Source organism: Melopsittacus undulatus, chromosome 3, assembly GCF_012275295.1.
Source record: "Melopsittacus undulatus isolate bMelUnd1 chromosome 3, bMelUnd1.mat.Z, whole genome shotgun sequence".
In the NCBI taxonomy this organism is placed as follows: domain Eukaryota; kingdom Metazoa; phylum Chordata; class Aves; order Psittaciformes; family Psittaculidae; genus Melopsittacus; species Melopsittacus undulatus.
Genome location: NC_047529.1, coordinates 104,137,917 through 104,154,424, shown reverse-complemented (window position 1 = coordinate 104,154,424; position 16,508 = coordinate 104,137,917). Strand labels below are relative to the sequence as shown.

The window sequence follows — 16,508 nt, the reverse complement described above, 5'->3', positions numbered from 1 at the left end:
GATCCCGAGCAAGCCCTCGTATCTGGTGTGTGTGCGTTGGGGGGAAGGCTCCTACACTGGGCAGGGGGCCCTGGGCTGACCAGAGTAGGGGGAGCTCCCCCTTTCCTCTTCTAGCAGCTCCCAGGCTCTTTGTTCTTTGCCCTTTTGTTCTCCCTCTCCTCGGCGTGTGCCTGAGGTTTCCAGGGCTTGGAGGTGCGGAGAAAAGTTGCTGAAAGCTGAGGAATTGCGATAAGCGGATGCCGGAGCAGGGAAAAGAGGCGGGGTAGGGGGGAGGCTTTCCTGGGGCTGCAAGCCTTTCACAGCATTCTGTCTCTTTGTCCGGCCCGCTCAAGGGACCGGTGTGCCACTCTGGCTGGAGCAGAGAGGGTTGTGAGGCTCCCGTGGCCACAGCACACTGCTCGGGGACCGTGCACCCTCTCCTTTCCATTGGAAAGCGTTCTGGTGGGCAGCTGTCTCTTCTGCCCTTTCTGAAGGGGAAAAATAACAATGGGTGAATATACTGAGGTGAGGTGAGGCAGCAGGTCATGGAGGTGAAGGGTTTCTGGATGTTACATTTTACAGTGCATGTATTGGTTCGAGCTGCACAAACTCAGAATGGATTTGGTTTCATCGCTTGCTTTGTGGTATTTTTGCCTGCTTGCTAGACAGGGCTATGGTAAATTGCTGTCAGGAGCCAAAAAGTTGACACTTGCTTTCAAAGCAGATGGAACATAGTTGTAGAGCACTGCTGCAGCTTAAAAGGCAGCTTTAGTGTGGTTAGTGGGAGAGAAAGGTATGGTTTGGTAGTGACAATAACACTGAAACTTCCTTGGAAGAAGGAAAACTTCTTTATTCAGTCCAATACGGTGTAATCTTACCTTGTCTTTACTAATCATTATTAAACGCTAGAGAACTATAAACTTGCTTTACTTTGCACTAAGAAATCACCAGTAATTGCAAATATCAGTTATCATAGGATTCTTCCCTCTCCCCCTGATGTATGAAAGTAGAAAACACTTTATTTGGGTGTTTTTGGTATAAGGAAAGCTGACATAAAAGCAAGTTTTAATATGGTGTATTGGAGTAGGTCACAACAGGTTTCAGGCAGAGCCAGATCTGAGACCTGAACTCCAGCAGACATCCCTAACAGCTTCATTATGCTCCCACCTTTACAACAGAGGGCACAATGGATGAACGTAACACTCTGAATTAGCTGAAAAGCTGCTTGAATGCAATTCCAATATTCCTTGTAATTGAGAAAATGACCATAAATATTTACTATTTTATGTATGTAGAGCTCCTATAAGATATTTTGTAAATATTATATTCATGGAACTTTTGTATAAGATAAAAAAGGCTGAAACTGCTTCTTATGGTGAGCTAGTTTTCCAGAATTTATGTATGTTTTTCTGATATAAACCCAAACATACGAAGTTGAGAAATGAGGTGAGATAAGATTGGATTTGACTAAATACATGTTTCAGGTCGGCATTGTGCCTATGCTCACAGGGATCATACCATCCTTCTGGCAGATGTTAAACCCCAGGATCAATTTTTCAAATGAAATGGCGTTTGATTTGACGAGACGTGGGGCCTGTTATTGCGGCTTTGTTTTTCCCTGGTGTCGAGGGTATGCAGTCCCAGTGAGAAGTCTGGAAACCTCGCGACTGGCAAATCCAGCTTTAGGCATTTCAAGCTGGAAACTAACACAGAAGCTGTCCTTGAAAACTTTGACCTTTATTATTTAGGACCCTGGTTCACAGTTTAACCCAGTGATTGGTCATTAGCAAAGTAGAGAAAGATACAGGCATTGTATTGGGTGCTTTAGTGATGGTTTGATTTTTCTAGCTTAGTGTCTCTCAACCCACAAATCTTAAATGCAGAGGCCATGCATATTACTTACTGTTCGGTTTATATCTCAATTCTCAAACATGTTGTTGCAATATCCAGGTAAAAATGTTCAATGCCACTTGCAACAAGGAATCTGCCTTAAGCAATGCTATAATCAGTGATAGTTAATGTTGCCGAGAACAAGAGTTTCTGAAAATGTCTTACCACCACAGGAGTTAACAAAGGTACAGCTGTAACTGTGAGAATATAAATTTAATATATATATATATATATATTTAAATTAATTTAATTGGGAAAATGGACCTTATAGAATGTTGTGTATGATCGATAACGGTTGTTTCTGTCTCAGTAATGATGCTTAGAGATGTTAGTGGGTACTTGTTTGAATAGAGGGCTTCTCCAGCATGAGAAAAATGCATTTGTGATTCGAAAGCGCTCAGTGAAGGAAGGCTGGTTGCATTTATTCACATGTTAATTACTTCTGGTTTTGCTCATGCTTTTTACTGATGTATGTAATTTCCTTTCAATAGATGAGGAATCTATACAGACCTTAAAAAAAAATGAAATAGACAATCCCTTACCACTTCCCTTGGAAACTCTGACATCAAGTATGAGTTACTAAATACTGCACTGGATTTCAGAGGGCAAACCTAAACATATAAAGGTGGTTTGGGGTTTTGTTGTGTTGTTTTTTTTTTGGGCAGGGGACAAAGCTGTAGTAGTTTGCTAAACTACTGGGTTGTTTAAACTGTCGGACACCCTTTAACCTCTAAATTTGATCACCTTTGTCTGTTGATAAATACTTGCAGCAAATGGTGGGGGGAAAATACACTGCTTTCATTTTTACTTCCCTTGCACTTGTTATATCCAAGCAGTTCCAAACTGCATTTGTGAAGAGGAATATGACATCAAATCAGAATAAGGAGGAAATTAAAAATGAACACTCTCTGCTTTATGATAAAAACCTCTAGGCATAGGTGTGAATGAATACTGATTCATTTATATAGTTCTGAAATGGAAAAGCCTTACATTTACAGCAAAGGTAAGCAGGACATTGTTCTGCATTCAGCAGCTGTTGGTGTGCTAACTTCAGGAAAACGGAGCAGCAATCCCCTTGACATCCCTGAAGAGAATCAGATATATGCTCTCCTTTTCTGTATGGAAATAACTAGGGGAGTTATGTTGAGAATAGAGGGTTAAGAACTTTAATATTTCACCACCACCACCAAATACCCATGTTTTATTCTATCAGTATATACTGAAGTCTTTAATGCAAATCTCCATCTTTCAAATGTGTTTACTATGTGTGTAAAATTACCACTAACCTCAGTAAATAGTGGTACATGTTGGCTAAGATTCAGTTGTGAAATAAATAGCAATTTAGATTATTATTTCTTTTACTGTTATGTCGGGTATGGAGAGACTTGGTGCTCATTTCATCATGCAGGGATAGGAATGTTCTTAGGATGTTGACTGAATATAGTACATGCATTTGCAACAAAACCTGGTGATAATGACATGTTCCCACCTAAGTATTTAATCTGTTTACTCTTAATAGAGTAATAGTAACAAACTTAGAAACTACTTCCCCATATTCATATTCTGCCACAACAGACTTCTTAGTCCAAGCGCAAAAATAAGCATTCCTCTGTATTTTCTTAGTGACTCATGACCCTAAGGTATAGTACTGGCATAACACACGCAGTCTCCCTCCCTCAAAATACTTGCAGGGCTAGTATGCTATTGCCTATGCATGGCTTTTTGAACATACATCATTAATGTGTAAGTGATGCTGGCTATAAACATGGACAGAGAAAAAATGAGAGATCAGTGTAAACATGTTCTAAGTAACTGATTAAGACAAAAGCTCTGTTCTGTTTCCACTGCAGTTAACACCAAAACTTGTGATTCTTAATAGCTTCCTCTTACTGTTTGGATTGTGGAAATACTCAGAAATCCCAGCCAGCATTTGGTTTTGTTGGTGCAGAAACACACAAGTGTAACAATCTTCTTTGTTGAAAGCTGTGGGCTTGGGACTTATTTTTTTCATAGAATTCTACTTAGTATTCTTACATTATTATGTAGTAGGAGGTTTGCAATCCTTCTGAAATCAGTTATCCATGAGTGACATAATTGGTATTTTATATTTAATTATTTCAAATCTTAACCCCAAATCAGGGCAAGAATTATTTATTTTAAAAACTCCTCTTCTTTTTTTTTTTCACTTAAATACAACTTCTTACGTTGGTGCCAGTCTAGGGAAGCTGCCACTGAACTGTTGCTAAGTTTAACATCCATCAGTGAAGATGATTAAAATGGATGATGAACTTACATATTTTCTTCCAGTTAGGAAAACATTCAAGTAGAACTGAACTAGGCAATTCCATGAATATGCTTATCAGTCAACACTCTCTTAACAAATCTCTATTTAACATCTTTTTTTACCTTATTCTTTCGTATTTTTATATTCAAATTTATAATTAAAAATACAGATCTTTAAACAAGGAAGAAAACAGTGTCGATTTCTGAATGATATATTACAAAATCTTTTTTCTTGGATTGTCTGGATGATTTTCTTCCCTCCTCCTTCCCTATTCATCTTGTCCACTTGAAAAACATTAGAAGTAGTATGTTTTACAGTAGGATACAGCATAGTGACTCCTCCATGTTCAAAGGATACTCAAAGATCTTCATATAATGGCTCTGCATCACTAAAAAATGTTAAATATATTTTGGCTGTTTGGATCTTTTATATATGGTAAAAAATACAGTAATTCAGTGATGGTTTCCAGCGACACATGGAAATCAAGCGATTTTGCCACTGTACATGTACTGCTACAGAATCAGGTACTTTTGGGGCAGGTGGTGGTAGTGGTGTTTTCAGGGAAAACACAAATCAAGTTTATACTTCTAAACCAGGTGATACCAATTTCTATACACCCAGTAGATAAATTTGTGCTCTTTCTAATCTGTAATAACACCTATCCAATGGAATAAGTAAAAGAAAGAGATCTATATGTGTGCCATAGATACTTATGTGTGTGTATATATATCACATCACAGCCAGGGAAAAATATACTCAAGGAGACAAACTTGCTTTAAAGGAAGCTCCACATAAAAGAACTTTATGGTTTGGAAGTTGTGTGTCTTGGTAGAATGAAGAAATCGTTTTAACTGTGACATCACACCTTCCTTATGCGTAACTCTGTGTAAGGAAGGATCACTAGTAGTAAGTGAGAGTGACTCTAGGGACTGAATTATTTCTCAGTTCCTTTACCCATTACCTAGCAAATACATTTTTATCAAGATGCCAAAATAAAAATACTTTAGGAAGAAAAATATACAACAGACTCAACCTTTTGAGGTTGGGGGTTTGGTTGTTGAATGCTTCTTACTACAGAAGAAAAAAAGGATGGGGGAAATAACTGAAGAATTGTGGTGGGACTGGCATAGGTCTTTCCTCAACTGGTAGAAGATGCAGACCAAATCACTTGTCATTGGTGTGCTAGTATCTTTAGAATCACATTGAGGTTCACCTGACCTGTAAGTTTGGCATTGCATCCACTGAAATCCTAAGATTCATGTTGCACAATCTGAAACTTCTGCAACCATATCTAAGTTTTATTTTTGTATTACAGCTTTATTTTTTGGGGGGTAAAACAGACATGATAAATCTGTGACTGATTATAATACTTGACATTTAATAAATGGATTTGATTTATTAATCCAAGGGATATCAAGGGCATAACCCTTTCTTATAAGGCAACTGAGGCACAGAGAGAGAAGTGACTCTCAGAAGCCCAAGCTCCCAATGATATGTTGGTGATGGATTTAGGACTACAGAGCAGGTTATATACACCTGCTACATACATGTTGTAGCCACATAGAGTATATGTATTTTATGATGCCTCAACAAACTACTAAAACCTTGTTCCAGCTTTTTTCTCAAGAGCTTTGTGATACTCTTTTTTCAGTGTCAACCCTTTGTTCATTACATGTCTATGAAGCTTGTACCTTATTGTCACCTGCATGAGGACTAGCAGACCTGTTTGTCTTTCCAGTACTCAAATAGCTTCCTGAATGTTAACTCCTGTATTCCTATGTATAACAGAATTACCTGAAATCACTGGATTTGCTCTTGCATAGCAATTTGTTGCACTGAACCCACAGGGAGGAAAAATAGCATCCCATATTGTACATCCTCTGCAGCTGCAAAAAGCCACGAGAGGAAAAACTGAGGCACAGTGGAAAATAGTGAGAACAGACATTTTCATTTGGCTTGTATGTAAAGAACTGTCCCAGGAAGCCGCGTGTACTGCTAGAACAGAAGAAACTGTTTCTGGATGTTAACTCTAGGTAGCCCTGGTAACTTAGTAATGTGATATTCTGTCTGCACAGATAGGGATGTAGAGCAACAGTCTCCTAATAATTGGAAATTAATACACTAATGGTTAATAAACCATGGTTTCTCTTCTGTAGTCTTGACACATGTCACAGGGGCTCAGAGCAGGGGTTGAATGAAGCCTGGCAAATACAAGGGGGACCACTGAAGTTCTTGGGATGGTTGCAAAAGGAGTGGACTTGGCGTCTGTGAGCTAGTGGCTCTAATTCTCATCAGAAATTCAGAAATAGCAGCAAAACATTATGGTGAACTCTTCTACCTAGTGAAATTGCTATATTGCAATGAACTGTAGCATAGTAACCAATGTTACAGTGCAAAAAGCTGCACTAAATAAAATTAGCCTTGTTGAAATAAGTGAATAGAGAAAATAATGGACCCAACTAAACTTTGGGTAGCTTATATAAAGAATAGTATTAGTTGGTTAGGAAAAAACATGGTTTATGGGTAAAAAATGTCAGGGAGACCGATATGATCTTAAGGTCCTTTCCAACCCTAACTATTCTATATTAATTTTCCTGTAACTAAGATGAGAACTGGCTTTGGTGTAAGGTCATTGCTGGACACATTCTTGAAGTTATGTTTTACATATGCTGTGTAGTGTCTGTGTCCACCAGCACACTAACATACTCAACATCAGGTGGAAAGCTTTCAACTAAGAGGAATGCTTAGTCTCCCCTGGAAGGAAGCAAAGGGGGATGCAGACATGTTTGCAAGGGAAGCAGTTTCCCATCCTTAGCTCCTCCATGTAGAAGCCCATTGGGAGGATGCACTCCAGCTTGGCATCCTGAAGAGTAGGACCTGGCTGGACACCAGTTCCCTCCTCCCCTGCCTGCTTCTCTCTGTGCAAGAAGGCAATGCCAGGTGGCTACGGCTGTCCTCTTTTCTTGTCTCTTTTTGGGTCAGAGCTGCCATCTGACCAGAGGGGTAACAGGGGGAAGGCTGATTCCCTTCATGACCTATTCAGGGCTATGATTGCCTAGTCCAAAACTGAAAAGACAGTACTCTGCAGTGAGTCTCCTTGTTTTGGTAAAAATGGCTGAAACTCTGCCATCCAGCTACAGAGCAAATTAAATGACTGGTGATATTTTGAAACATGTTTTATTTTCTATTTCATTATCTACAGGTAGATATATACAGTTCTGGGGACTATCCTTTATATTCCTTCCTGAATCTTCTAAGAAGACAAAAACAAGACCAAAAATTATCCCTCTTACATTAAATTTCTTAAAATCTCAAACCCCACAAAAAATTCAAATCATATTAGATTACATATTCTTATAGAGATTTAGATAAATTGGTATATATTGTCTTAGATATGACAAGGTTTTAAGCTTTATAAACTTGATGTCTGTAAGTTTTAAAAAACTACTTCAATAATGTAATGGAAATAGCATAGCTAAAAAGGAAATAAACACTTGCCTCTTTGGCAGAATTATCACTACCCTGTGTGTAGCAAAGGCCTCTATGGCTGGCTGCCTTTGCTGCAATTACTGGTGTACTTTCTTCCCAGGATATCCTGTTGTTTGTCACCCTCCCTCTGCAATATTTGTTGTTGGGCTTTTGGGTGCAGGATTTTAATCTGATGAAGTATTTTGTACAGCACTTAATAAATACACCTTCTTCCCCTAAACAATGCTACTAGGCTATAAATACCTAATGAGAACACATCGTTGGTGGTGTAAATCTGGAGCAGTTACCCTAATTTTTATCAGCGTTTCTCTGCATTGATACTGGGGCAACTCTGTTGGGCCTGATGACAGCAGGTCTCTTGCCCTGTTATTTGTGGCATAAGAGAAGGAGCTGGTATTGTGGGGCTTGTTTCTGCATCCTTCTCATCTCACCTGCATCCTGCTAACCTCAGTAGGAGAGAAGAGCATAGCATACACCTCCTGGTAGCAGTAGGCCCCACTAATTCCTGCACTGCCCAGAGATTATCTTCTGCTATAAAAATTCAGTTGTTTTGCTTCACATTTAGACATTTGCCCATGGACAAACATCCCTTGTGTAACTTGTCCCCCTCTCCCTGGGGGTGGCAGATTAGTGCACAAACAGATGGAAAGGTTGTAGCTCTAATAGTGTCTGGAAAGATGGAGGCAAGAAAATGAGCTGCCCTAAAGTTAAGGAGTAATCCACAAGGCTCCAACACTGAAATATGTAATAATGTGGTTGTAGGATTTGATTGCCAAAGATTTTGCATTGGTTCTGCTTCAGTCTTGGCTGTATAAATATTTAGAACTTTCTACTTTATTGCTTTTGCTGTATAATGATGCTGGGGAGGGACTATTCATTAGGGACTGTAGTGATAGGACAAGGGGTAACGGGTTGAAACTTAAACAGCAGAGGTTTAGACTGGATATGAGGAAGAAATTCTTTCCTGTTAGGGTGGTGAGGTACTGGAATGGGTTGCCCAAGGAGGTAGTGAATGCTCCATCCCTGGCAGTGTTCAAGACCAGGTTGGATGAAGCCTTGGGTGACATGGTTTAGTGTGAGGTGTTCCTGCCCATGGCAGGGGGGTTGGAACTGGATGATCTTGAGGTCCTTTCCAATCCTAACTATTCTATGATTCTGTGAAAATCATAGAATCATAGAATGACTTGGGTGGGAAAGGATGTTAAGATTGAGTTCCAACCCCCTGCCATCAGCAGGGATGCCTCACACTAAACCATGTCACCCAAGGCTCTGTCTAACCTGACCTTGAAGACCGCTAGGAATGGAGCATTCATAACTACTCTGGGCAACCCATTCCAGTGCCTCACCACCCTAACAGGAAAGAACTTCCTCCTTATGTCTGATCTAAACTTCCTTTAAGTTTGAACCCATCACCCCTTGTCCTATCACTACAGTCCCTGATGAAGAGTCTCTCTTTAGCATTCATGTAGCCCCCCTTCAGATAATGGAAGCCTCACTGAGGTCTCGATGCAGCCTTCCCTTCTCCAGGCTGAACAGCCCAACAAATAGCATGGAAAAATGAAATTTAAGACCAAATCCCCAGCCATTATGAATTGGTATGAGTCCACTGATTTAATGAAAGCTATGTCAGCTTTCTCTGGCTGCATAGCTGGTTTCTAGTTTGTGGCTCTGACCAGTTAATTACTGAAGAAGAATTCACCATACCATGATATGCATATACAGTAATGGAAATCAGTGTTCTGACTGGTGTTAAGCAGTTAAATATAAGTAAAAGCATTCTTCTATAGAATAATCTTTTCACTTTTCTCATAATTTTTCATCATGAACAAATGGATTAAAACTGGTGTCCTCTCCTTCCCATTGGCCTCCTGACCACCTGCTGGGGCCATCAGCTGTAAGAGGAAGGATGGGCTCGGTATCAGCACATTTCATTTAGGTCTCTAGAAATGAGAACCTCTAACATGCACCAAATGACGGGAGTGTTTCTAGAAGGCATCCCAGGGCTGTGAACACAGCCTGGGACCCTGCGGTCCAGCAGGCTTTGTCACCCTGACTGATGCTAAGGAAGTCCTCCTTACAGGCTTCTGTACACCATTTCCTACTTGTATCTATCACATCTTTGCAAGTACAGCTCTTTGCTTGTGCCTCGGGATGTACCTAGTTTTTTTTAAAAGTCAGAAGACTCACGAAACTTTTAAAGCTGGGTAATGTCAATGTACTTCAAGCAGTGTCTACATGGAGTTGAGGTAGCTGAGGTCCTTCAGCCCGAAATTGTTTAAGATCCAATATTAACCTATTCATCTTTTGACTTAACATACCAGGTGAACTTCTGAAACCTCAGGGAAGGCTTAATTCACACAGGCAATGCTAGGGTTCCCTAATGGAGTGTCACAGGTGCTTCCTTCTCAACTCAAGAGTATCAGTTCATCTGTCTTTATATAAAACATAGCAGCTAAAGAATTCAAGTTCATGGATGAAGGGTTTCATGTTTTCTCCTCTTTCAGTCTATAAACTATTCTATACATAGGCTTCTTCCACTCTTCCTTTTGAAGCTCTACCATCAGCATTTAAGGTTATTCAGGCCACAGAAAAGAAGCAGCAGAGGAGCATGACTGTAGCCTCCTATGAGGACACTGAGTTATGTGGGATAATCCTGGATCTCTGGCTTCCAGGACTCCTTTAGCATTTATACATTAAGAATGAAATACATTAATGGGCTTTTGAGATTCATGAGCTATGACCTGAACCATAGATCGAGCCTATCTGCCATTAAACATAATACCTTCTTGGCAGACGTTCCTCTTCTGAAACCCCTGGCTTTGAGACCTGTTTTGGAAAGGCAAGAGGCATTCTGGAAATCTTGTAGTCAGTACCTATATGAATCAGGCCTATCATGCTGTTTTGTACCTGTACTTTCCTCTGTAAGCCATATGTACTTTGCACGTACATTACTTAAGTGCAGACTGCTGGTTATTGTAATATTTGTGTAGCGTGTGAAAGGGAAAAGGGCTTAAATTCTGCTTGTATTTTAAGTAACTGTCTTGGAGCAGGTATCAGATATGGTCAAGCAGGTTCTAGAGTTAGTCTGGACTGGGTCAGCCTTGCACTGCAGCTGGCTGTCAAGGACATCTGGAAAGGTGCCACTCAGCACTGTACAGTTTGTCTGCTAAGTATATGCAGTATTACTCTTTAATGACGGCAGTTTGGCAACTTTTGTCTGTATGAAGCAAGCCAAATTCTGATCCCTTTACTCTGAGTTGGTTCAAATTCCTCTGACGCTAGGGTTGCTACTTGGTAGTAGCCATGTTGCAGAAGCCTAAAGTTGAGCTTGCTTATTCTGAGCTGACTTGGATCTCCTATTAGGTGAGGGCCCCATACCGAATCCTGATCTTTGATATATGAACTTCTTAATGTTGCATCACCACTAACGTACAAGCCAAATATCCACACAGATATTTACATTCCAACAGCCAAATACAAGCTCTTTTTATTTTTGCCTTCTGATTTATGAGTATGTTATGTTTTGCAGACATGAGTAACTCATGTGGGATATCTTTCCCACAGAGCAAAACCAATGTAAATTCACATGACTCAGGGATTTGTTTCAATGCTCATGTATAAACTCTCATTTGAAATGGTTATGCTTGAAGATCAAAAGAAAAGTACAATCACTTGTATTAATGTTTAATGTGTAATTCACATTGTTAGAACAAAAAACAAAACGGTTGTTGTTACGACAAATATTAACCATTGGTGCTACTAACCAATTCCCATAAAGGCTCCTTAATTTCATTGCATTGGCTTTGCGTTGAGATTTCCTTGTGCCCATGCCATCATCTCAGAGACTTAAAGACACTTTCCTCGCTGGATGAGAAATTCCCCTGTAATCATAGAATCATAGAATAGTTAGGGTTGGAAAGGACCTTAGGATCATCAATTTCCAACCCTCTCACCAAGACAGGGACAACTCACACTAAACCATGTCACCCAAGACTCTGCCCAACCTGGCCTTGAACACTGCCAGGGATGGAGCATTCACGACTTCCTTGGGCAACCTGTGCCAGTGCCTCACCAAACTCATAGTAAAGAACTGTTTTCTTAAATCTAACCTAATGACAGGAGTAATGACAAAAGTGGGTGAGAGCTGGGATAACCCACCACTGCAGGTGGCTCAGAGACCTCGCAGTGGAAGCAGTGTAAAATGATCTAATCCAATCTCTTACAGAAGTAGGATTTCAGATCAGACATGTTCCTGATGCCTTTGATCTTAGTCTAATTTGAGCCTTTGGGTTCCCAGCCCGAAAGTCAAAACACAGCACTGCACCAGCTACCAAGAAGGAGTAAAAATGACTGCTACTGCTGAACCCAGGACAATAGCAAAACTAGACCCATGCACAAAGTCACCCAGCACAAGAGAATCCAAGAACTTGCTTGTTTTATGTTTATCCATGTTTTACCTTCTTTAGTCAATGCTTACTTTCTTACCAGGAAGCTTCTCATTAAATAAGCAGGTTTGGTGCGAGGGAGGCATATGTGAAATCCACTCTCTATATCCTCAGCCAAGACCAACACAGGACAGCAAAGCCATGCTTGTAATCACAAATTGAGCTTAGGAAGGAAAATACAATGTGTGGCATCATTGCCTGTTACACAGAGTAGCGGGACTACTTCACCTGCATAAGGGAAGACCCCTTGGTATCCTTTGTCAGCCCACATTACAGCCTTTCACACAAAGCAGGAGTTGGGTTTTTTATTGTCATAGCTTTTCCTGGCTTTTCCCTTGTCAGTGTTTACAGGGTCAGCAATTCGTGCCATCTACTTTCTATATCGATGCTTCTTTCAAAAACAGCTGTTTTACTAGCTGAGCTTACATTATTTGCCTAGTTCTCCCCCCCTTTCCCTCCCCCCCCCACCAGGCAAAAAAACCCCAAACCGCACCCAATAGTCAACCTTAAGTTTAAAGGTTTAGAGTCTCGATTCATGTCAGGGAGTCACCTCTCTTCTATGGCACAGAATGAGACCAAATGACATTTGACAATCTTTCTGCTTGGCATAAAGTCACAAAAAACTCTGTATGTTCTCAGTATCATTTTGGTAACTTTCCTGTATGCCAGCAGTGCTACAATACACCTCATTCAGAGCATCTGCCTGAGTTTCAGGTAGATTCTTCCCCATTTTAGATCTCCATGTGCAAACTATACATTAGCTTTCTATTCTTAAGGCCCTGGTGTTCCACAAACCCTTCCGAGCAAATCTGAGAGGTTTCTCATTCAGGAACTAATATTGTTGAATTAGAATGGGTGCTATTGCTTTGAATGGCATGCAGTCAAAGTACAAATGGATCATGGGTGTTTATAAAAGAACAGAGCAGGGCTTTGGGTTTGTTTTGCTTTTGTTTGCAACAGTCTACTCAAAATATTTACCATTGAGAAGCTGGTGTTTTCTCCAGCAATGAATCTATTGTCAACTTCAAGGCAGTTGAGAAGGTACTGATGGTTTATTTTAGAGGGCACATGGCATTGCTATCCTGGAATTGAGCATAAATACAGAGCTGTTGTAGGATTTTTTGCTAAAAACATGTAATGAATTAAATATCCTTCACAAGGAAAGAAGCAGGTAAAAGTCTGGGCTAAATTAACCTCATGTTATACAGAAAGACTAAATTCTGTTTTTTTTCACTTGTGGGACTCTGAGCTTGTCTATGCACTGTATCATTCCAAAACACCTATTAGGTACACTGCAGTAATGACTAAACCCATGTGTAGACAAATATTGTACCAGCAGAAGAATTTCCTTTCTTGAATTATCTTAATCCATTTTGAAAGTGGATTAAGTGAAACCAGGAAAGAGCTCGGTCATTCCAGAATGAACAAGCTATCTGAGCACATTCTGCTTTACATTCACATCCAACCTTATTCCTGAATAATTTTCCTGTGCGGAGAGGCTCTTAGGATATATCTACATAGCAAATGAATGTGTGATTATAGACATACCAACCTTTCCTTTACTCTCACTGGCATGAGTAACAACAGTAATGAAAGATGGTAGGAGAGACTTTAGTGCAGCCTTTTAACTGAAGCCTATATGCGGCCCATTGTGAAGAGCCTCTGCTGAAATCCACCTTATTGCACCCTCGCTTCAGAGAAAACTCATGTCCCTTAGACTAATACCAGGGTTGGGGATGTCTCTCTGCGTCTCTGGGGTTTATGAGCACCAAAAATTGCATATGCGATAGGATGGCACAGCTGAGCTAAATGGAAACCAGGTGAATTTCAGAGGTTAATTATGTTGGAGGAGCATGGCTCACCCATTTTTAATATACACACATTTGACAACCACATAGTGTCAGCTGTGTGACTGCAGAAGCCAAATTAAATATGCTGTAGACAAGCACAACTCAGTTGATGTCACCAGGGCTGAATTTGGCTCCATGGGTGAGATCTTATTTGACTAATACTTGTTTTGTTGCCTATCTGCTCATTTATTTTAATGAAATTTATGCATTTTAATGTTCTTTTAAGTGCATTCCAAAAATAGCAATTTGATTAACTAATTCACTTTCAAAAGTGTAACAATCACAACTAAAAATCTCCCTCTTAGCCGAGGTATGGAATATTTGCAAGTAGCATCTCGGGTAGCTACACCATACCCTTCATCCTTTCAAAGCAATTGCCCACATCAATCGGAAGAGCCTCACTTAAAAAATAATGACGAAATACAGACAATGATCAAGCTGTACAAAATGCTTTTCAAGTCTACCAAAAATATGTATCAGTAATGTACTTTGTGCTCTGCTGAGACAATATAGTTAAGACAGGTAAGAATTTTGCTTAAAAGCAGTTCCAACCAAGTCCAAAACAGAAACATTAAACAGACTTGTCTTTCTAGCCAAGCCAGAAAGCATCTTAAGTAGCTTGGGTTAAAACAAAACAAAGAAAGAAAGAAAAAAGTGCTTTCACTTTCAGGCTCATTAAAACGATATTTGGACTGTACCATACTCAGAGAGGGACTTCCTTTTTCCCCCAACTGTTTTTCCAGCTGCAATAGGTGATCTCATCATTTAAAACAAGGTGCCAGTGAGAGCAGAGTCCAGCAACAGAAAAGGTGCACACTAACTTCTCTCTGACTTTATTACCTAACAACTGGAATAGCAACACCTGATTAGCAGCAATATTAAGCAAAGGCAATTTTCCTTTTATTGTATTTAAATGAGGAAAATGAAAGTGCTAATGGTAATATTAAGGCTGAACAGAGGCAGTCGCAGAAGAATAATTTCATTTCAGCCCTGCTACATGTGTTCCTTCATGAACTAGTTACATGCGTATCCCCAGCGCTGTAACTAGTTATTAAAGTAGGTGGTGCACAACTCAGCGCAAAGGAGGTAAACTTGACCTTGGGTGCTGCTGGGACGCTGTGGTCACTGTGCGGGGTGTCATGGTGTTTCAGCAGTTTGGGCTATTAACAGTGTGTGTAGGCAGCAGCTGATCTCTAGCTCAAGAGGCACTCAAACCGAAGCGACCATGGGTAGTTTGTTTTTAAGTGAGGCCTACACGTGGAAATACTTCTGCACGTGGGTTAAACCCAACATGTAGAAGGTCCCCTGAATTTAACAGGGCCATTTGTGTAGACTTAGAGGATTTGCCTAAGAGTACAAGAAAATCGAGGTAAGGAATTGCAGGTGCCTTGCCAGTCCCTACCACCGCTCACACCAACCCCGGTGCTAACTGCAGGCCAGCGCTCGCCCGCTCTTTTAACATAAAACCGCCCAGCTTTCGGAAATAGCTGCTCCGCAGCAGCGGAGGTAGGAGGAGATGGTTTAAGCACCCGCGAGTAAATCCCGCCAGGGTTTGCGCCAGTCCTTAGCAGCGACGCCATTGTGCTGCCGAGCGGCCGCTGCGCGCAGCGGGGGTACCCGAATTGAACCCGGGGTCTGTGCGGAGAGTGAGGTCCGTGTTCCGCACTCCCCTTCACCCCCAGCTTCCCCTGCAGAGGCTTGGAGGAGACTCGGGGCGGGGGGATGCTACCGTGTGGCGCTAGGCCTGCATGGCAGCATCCTTCCTCACTCCTTGCCTAGGAGCAGTTTACGCAGCCTCCTGCGTTTCGGGGGCCTTTTAATATATATATTCGGAGATACACCCCCCCACACCCCTTCAACCAGTTTCCCCATCCCGCGGCTGCTCGGCAGCTGCTCCTGCGTGCCTCTGAGTATCCCCGCATCCCTTGGGCGAGGTGTCCCGTCGACCGCCCCACTGGGTCGCCCCCCCCTTCGGTAGCAGGTTGGGATTTTATTCTGGGGGAGGGTAAAGGGGGTTGGTTTCTCTTTTTGTTTGGTTTGGTTTGTTTTCCAGGCGAGACTTGGCGGTGACCGGCGAAGCTCGCCCGGCACTGAATGTCACCCTGAAGGTAAAATGAAAGACAAAAAGATGAACGCATGCCTGCGCCCCTCGGCCGCGCCGCCGCTTCCCCGCACCCCGCCACCATCGCGGGGCGGCAGCCCCCGCCGCGCCCCGGATTTCCTGTCTCGGCTTTTCATTATTTCCCTTTAAAAAAAAAAAAAGAAAAAAAAAGGGAAAATAACCCCAAAAAACACGCATGTAAAGGAAACGTGCACGTACCCAGTAACGAGCCCAGGAAAAACCCGGCCGCTTCCCCCTTCTCCTGCCAAGTTATCATTGAGAAAACAGACAGGCGGCGTGACGTCCCGGGTCAGGCCGAGTGCGGACCGGCGCTACCAAGGCGGCAGGGAGGCCCGGGGCCGCCGCCGGGCCCGGAGCAGCGGGGTCTAGGCTCCCTCTCGCCCGGCCGGGGCCGCCTCTGCCTCGCTGCGGCCGCGCCCGCAGCCGCCGCCGCCCCCCGCGCCCCCCGC

General features: G+C 41.8%; 1 protein-coding gene and 1 long non-coding RNA gene across 3 annotated transcripts in view; one reads left to right on the top strand and one right to left on the bottom strand.

Annotated features, from left to right (window-relative positions):
• The window catches only part of ESRRG (estrogen related receptor gamma), a 456,497-nt gene that overhangs the window by 61,740 nt on the left and 378,249 nt on the right, over window positions 1-16,508 (top strand). The window lies entirely within an intron of this gene.
• On the bottom strand, window positions 11,129-16,368 carry LOC117435952 (uncharacterized). 2 transcript variants are annotated; one of them, XR_004549485.1, is made up of 3 exons: window positions 16,258-16,368; window positions 13,066-13,169; window positions 11,129-12,250 (listed from the first exon to the last, which is right to left on the bottom strand). It is a non-coding gene; the product is annotated as an uncharacterized lncRNA (long non-coding RNA). The 2 variants fall into 2 exon arrangements; XR_004549484.1 differs by having other exon boundaries at window positions 13,066-16,039; window positions 16,258-16,319.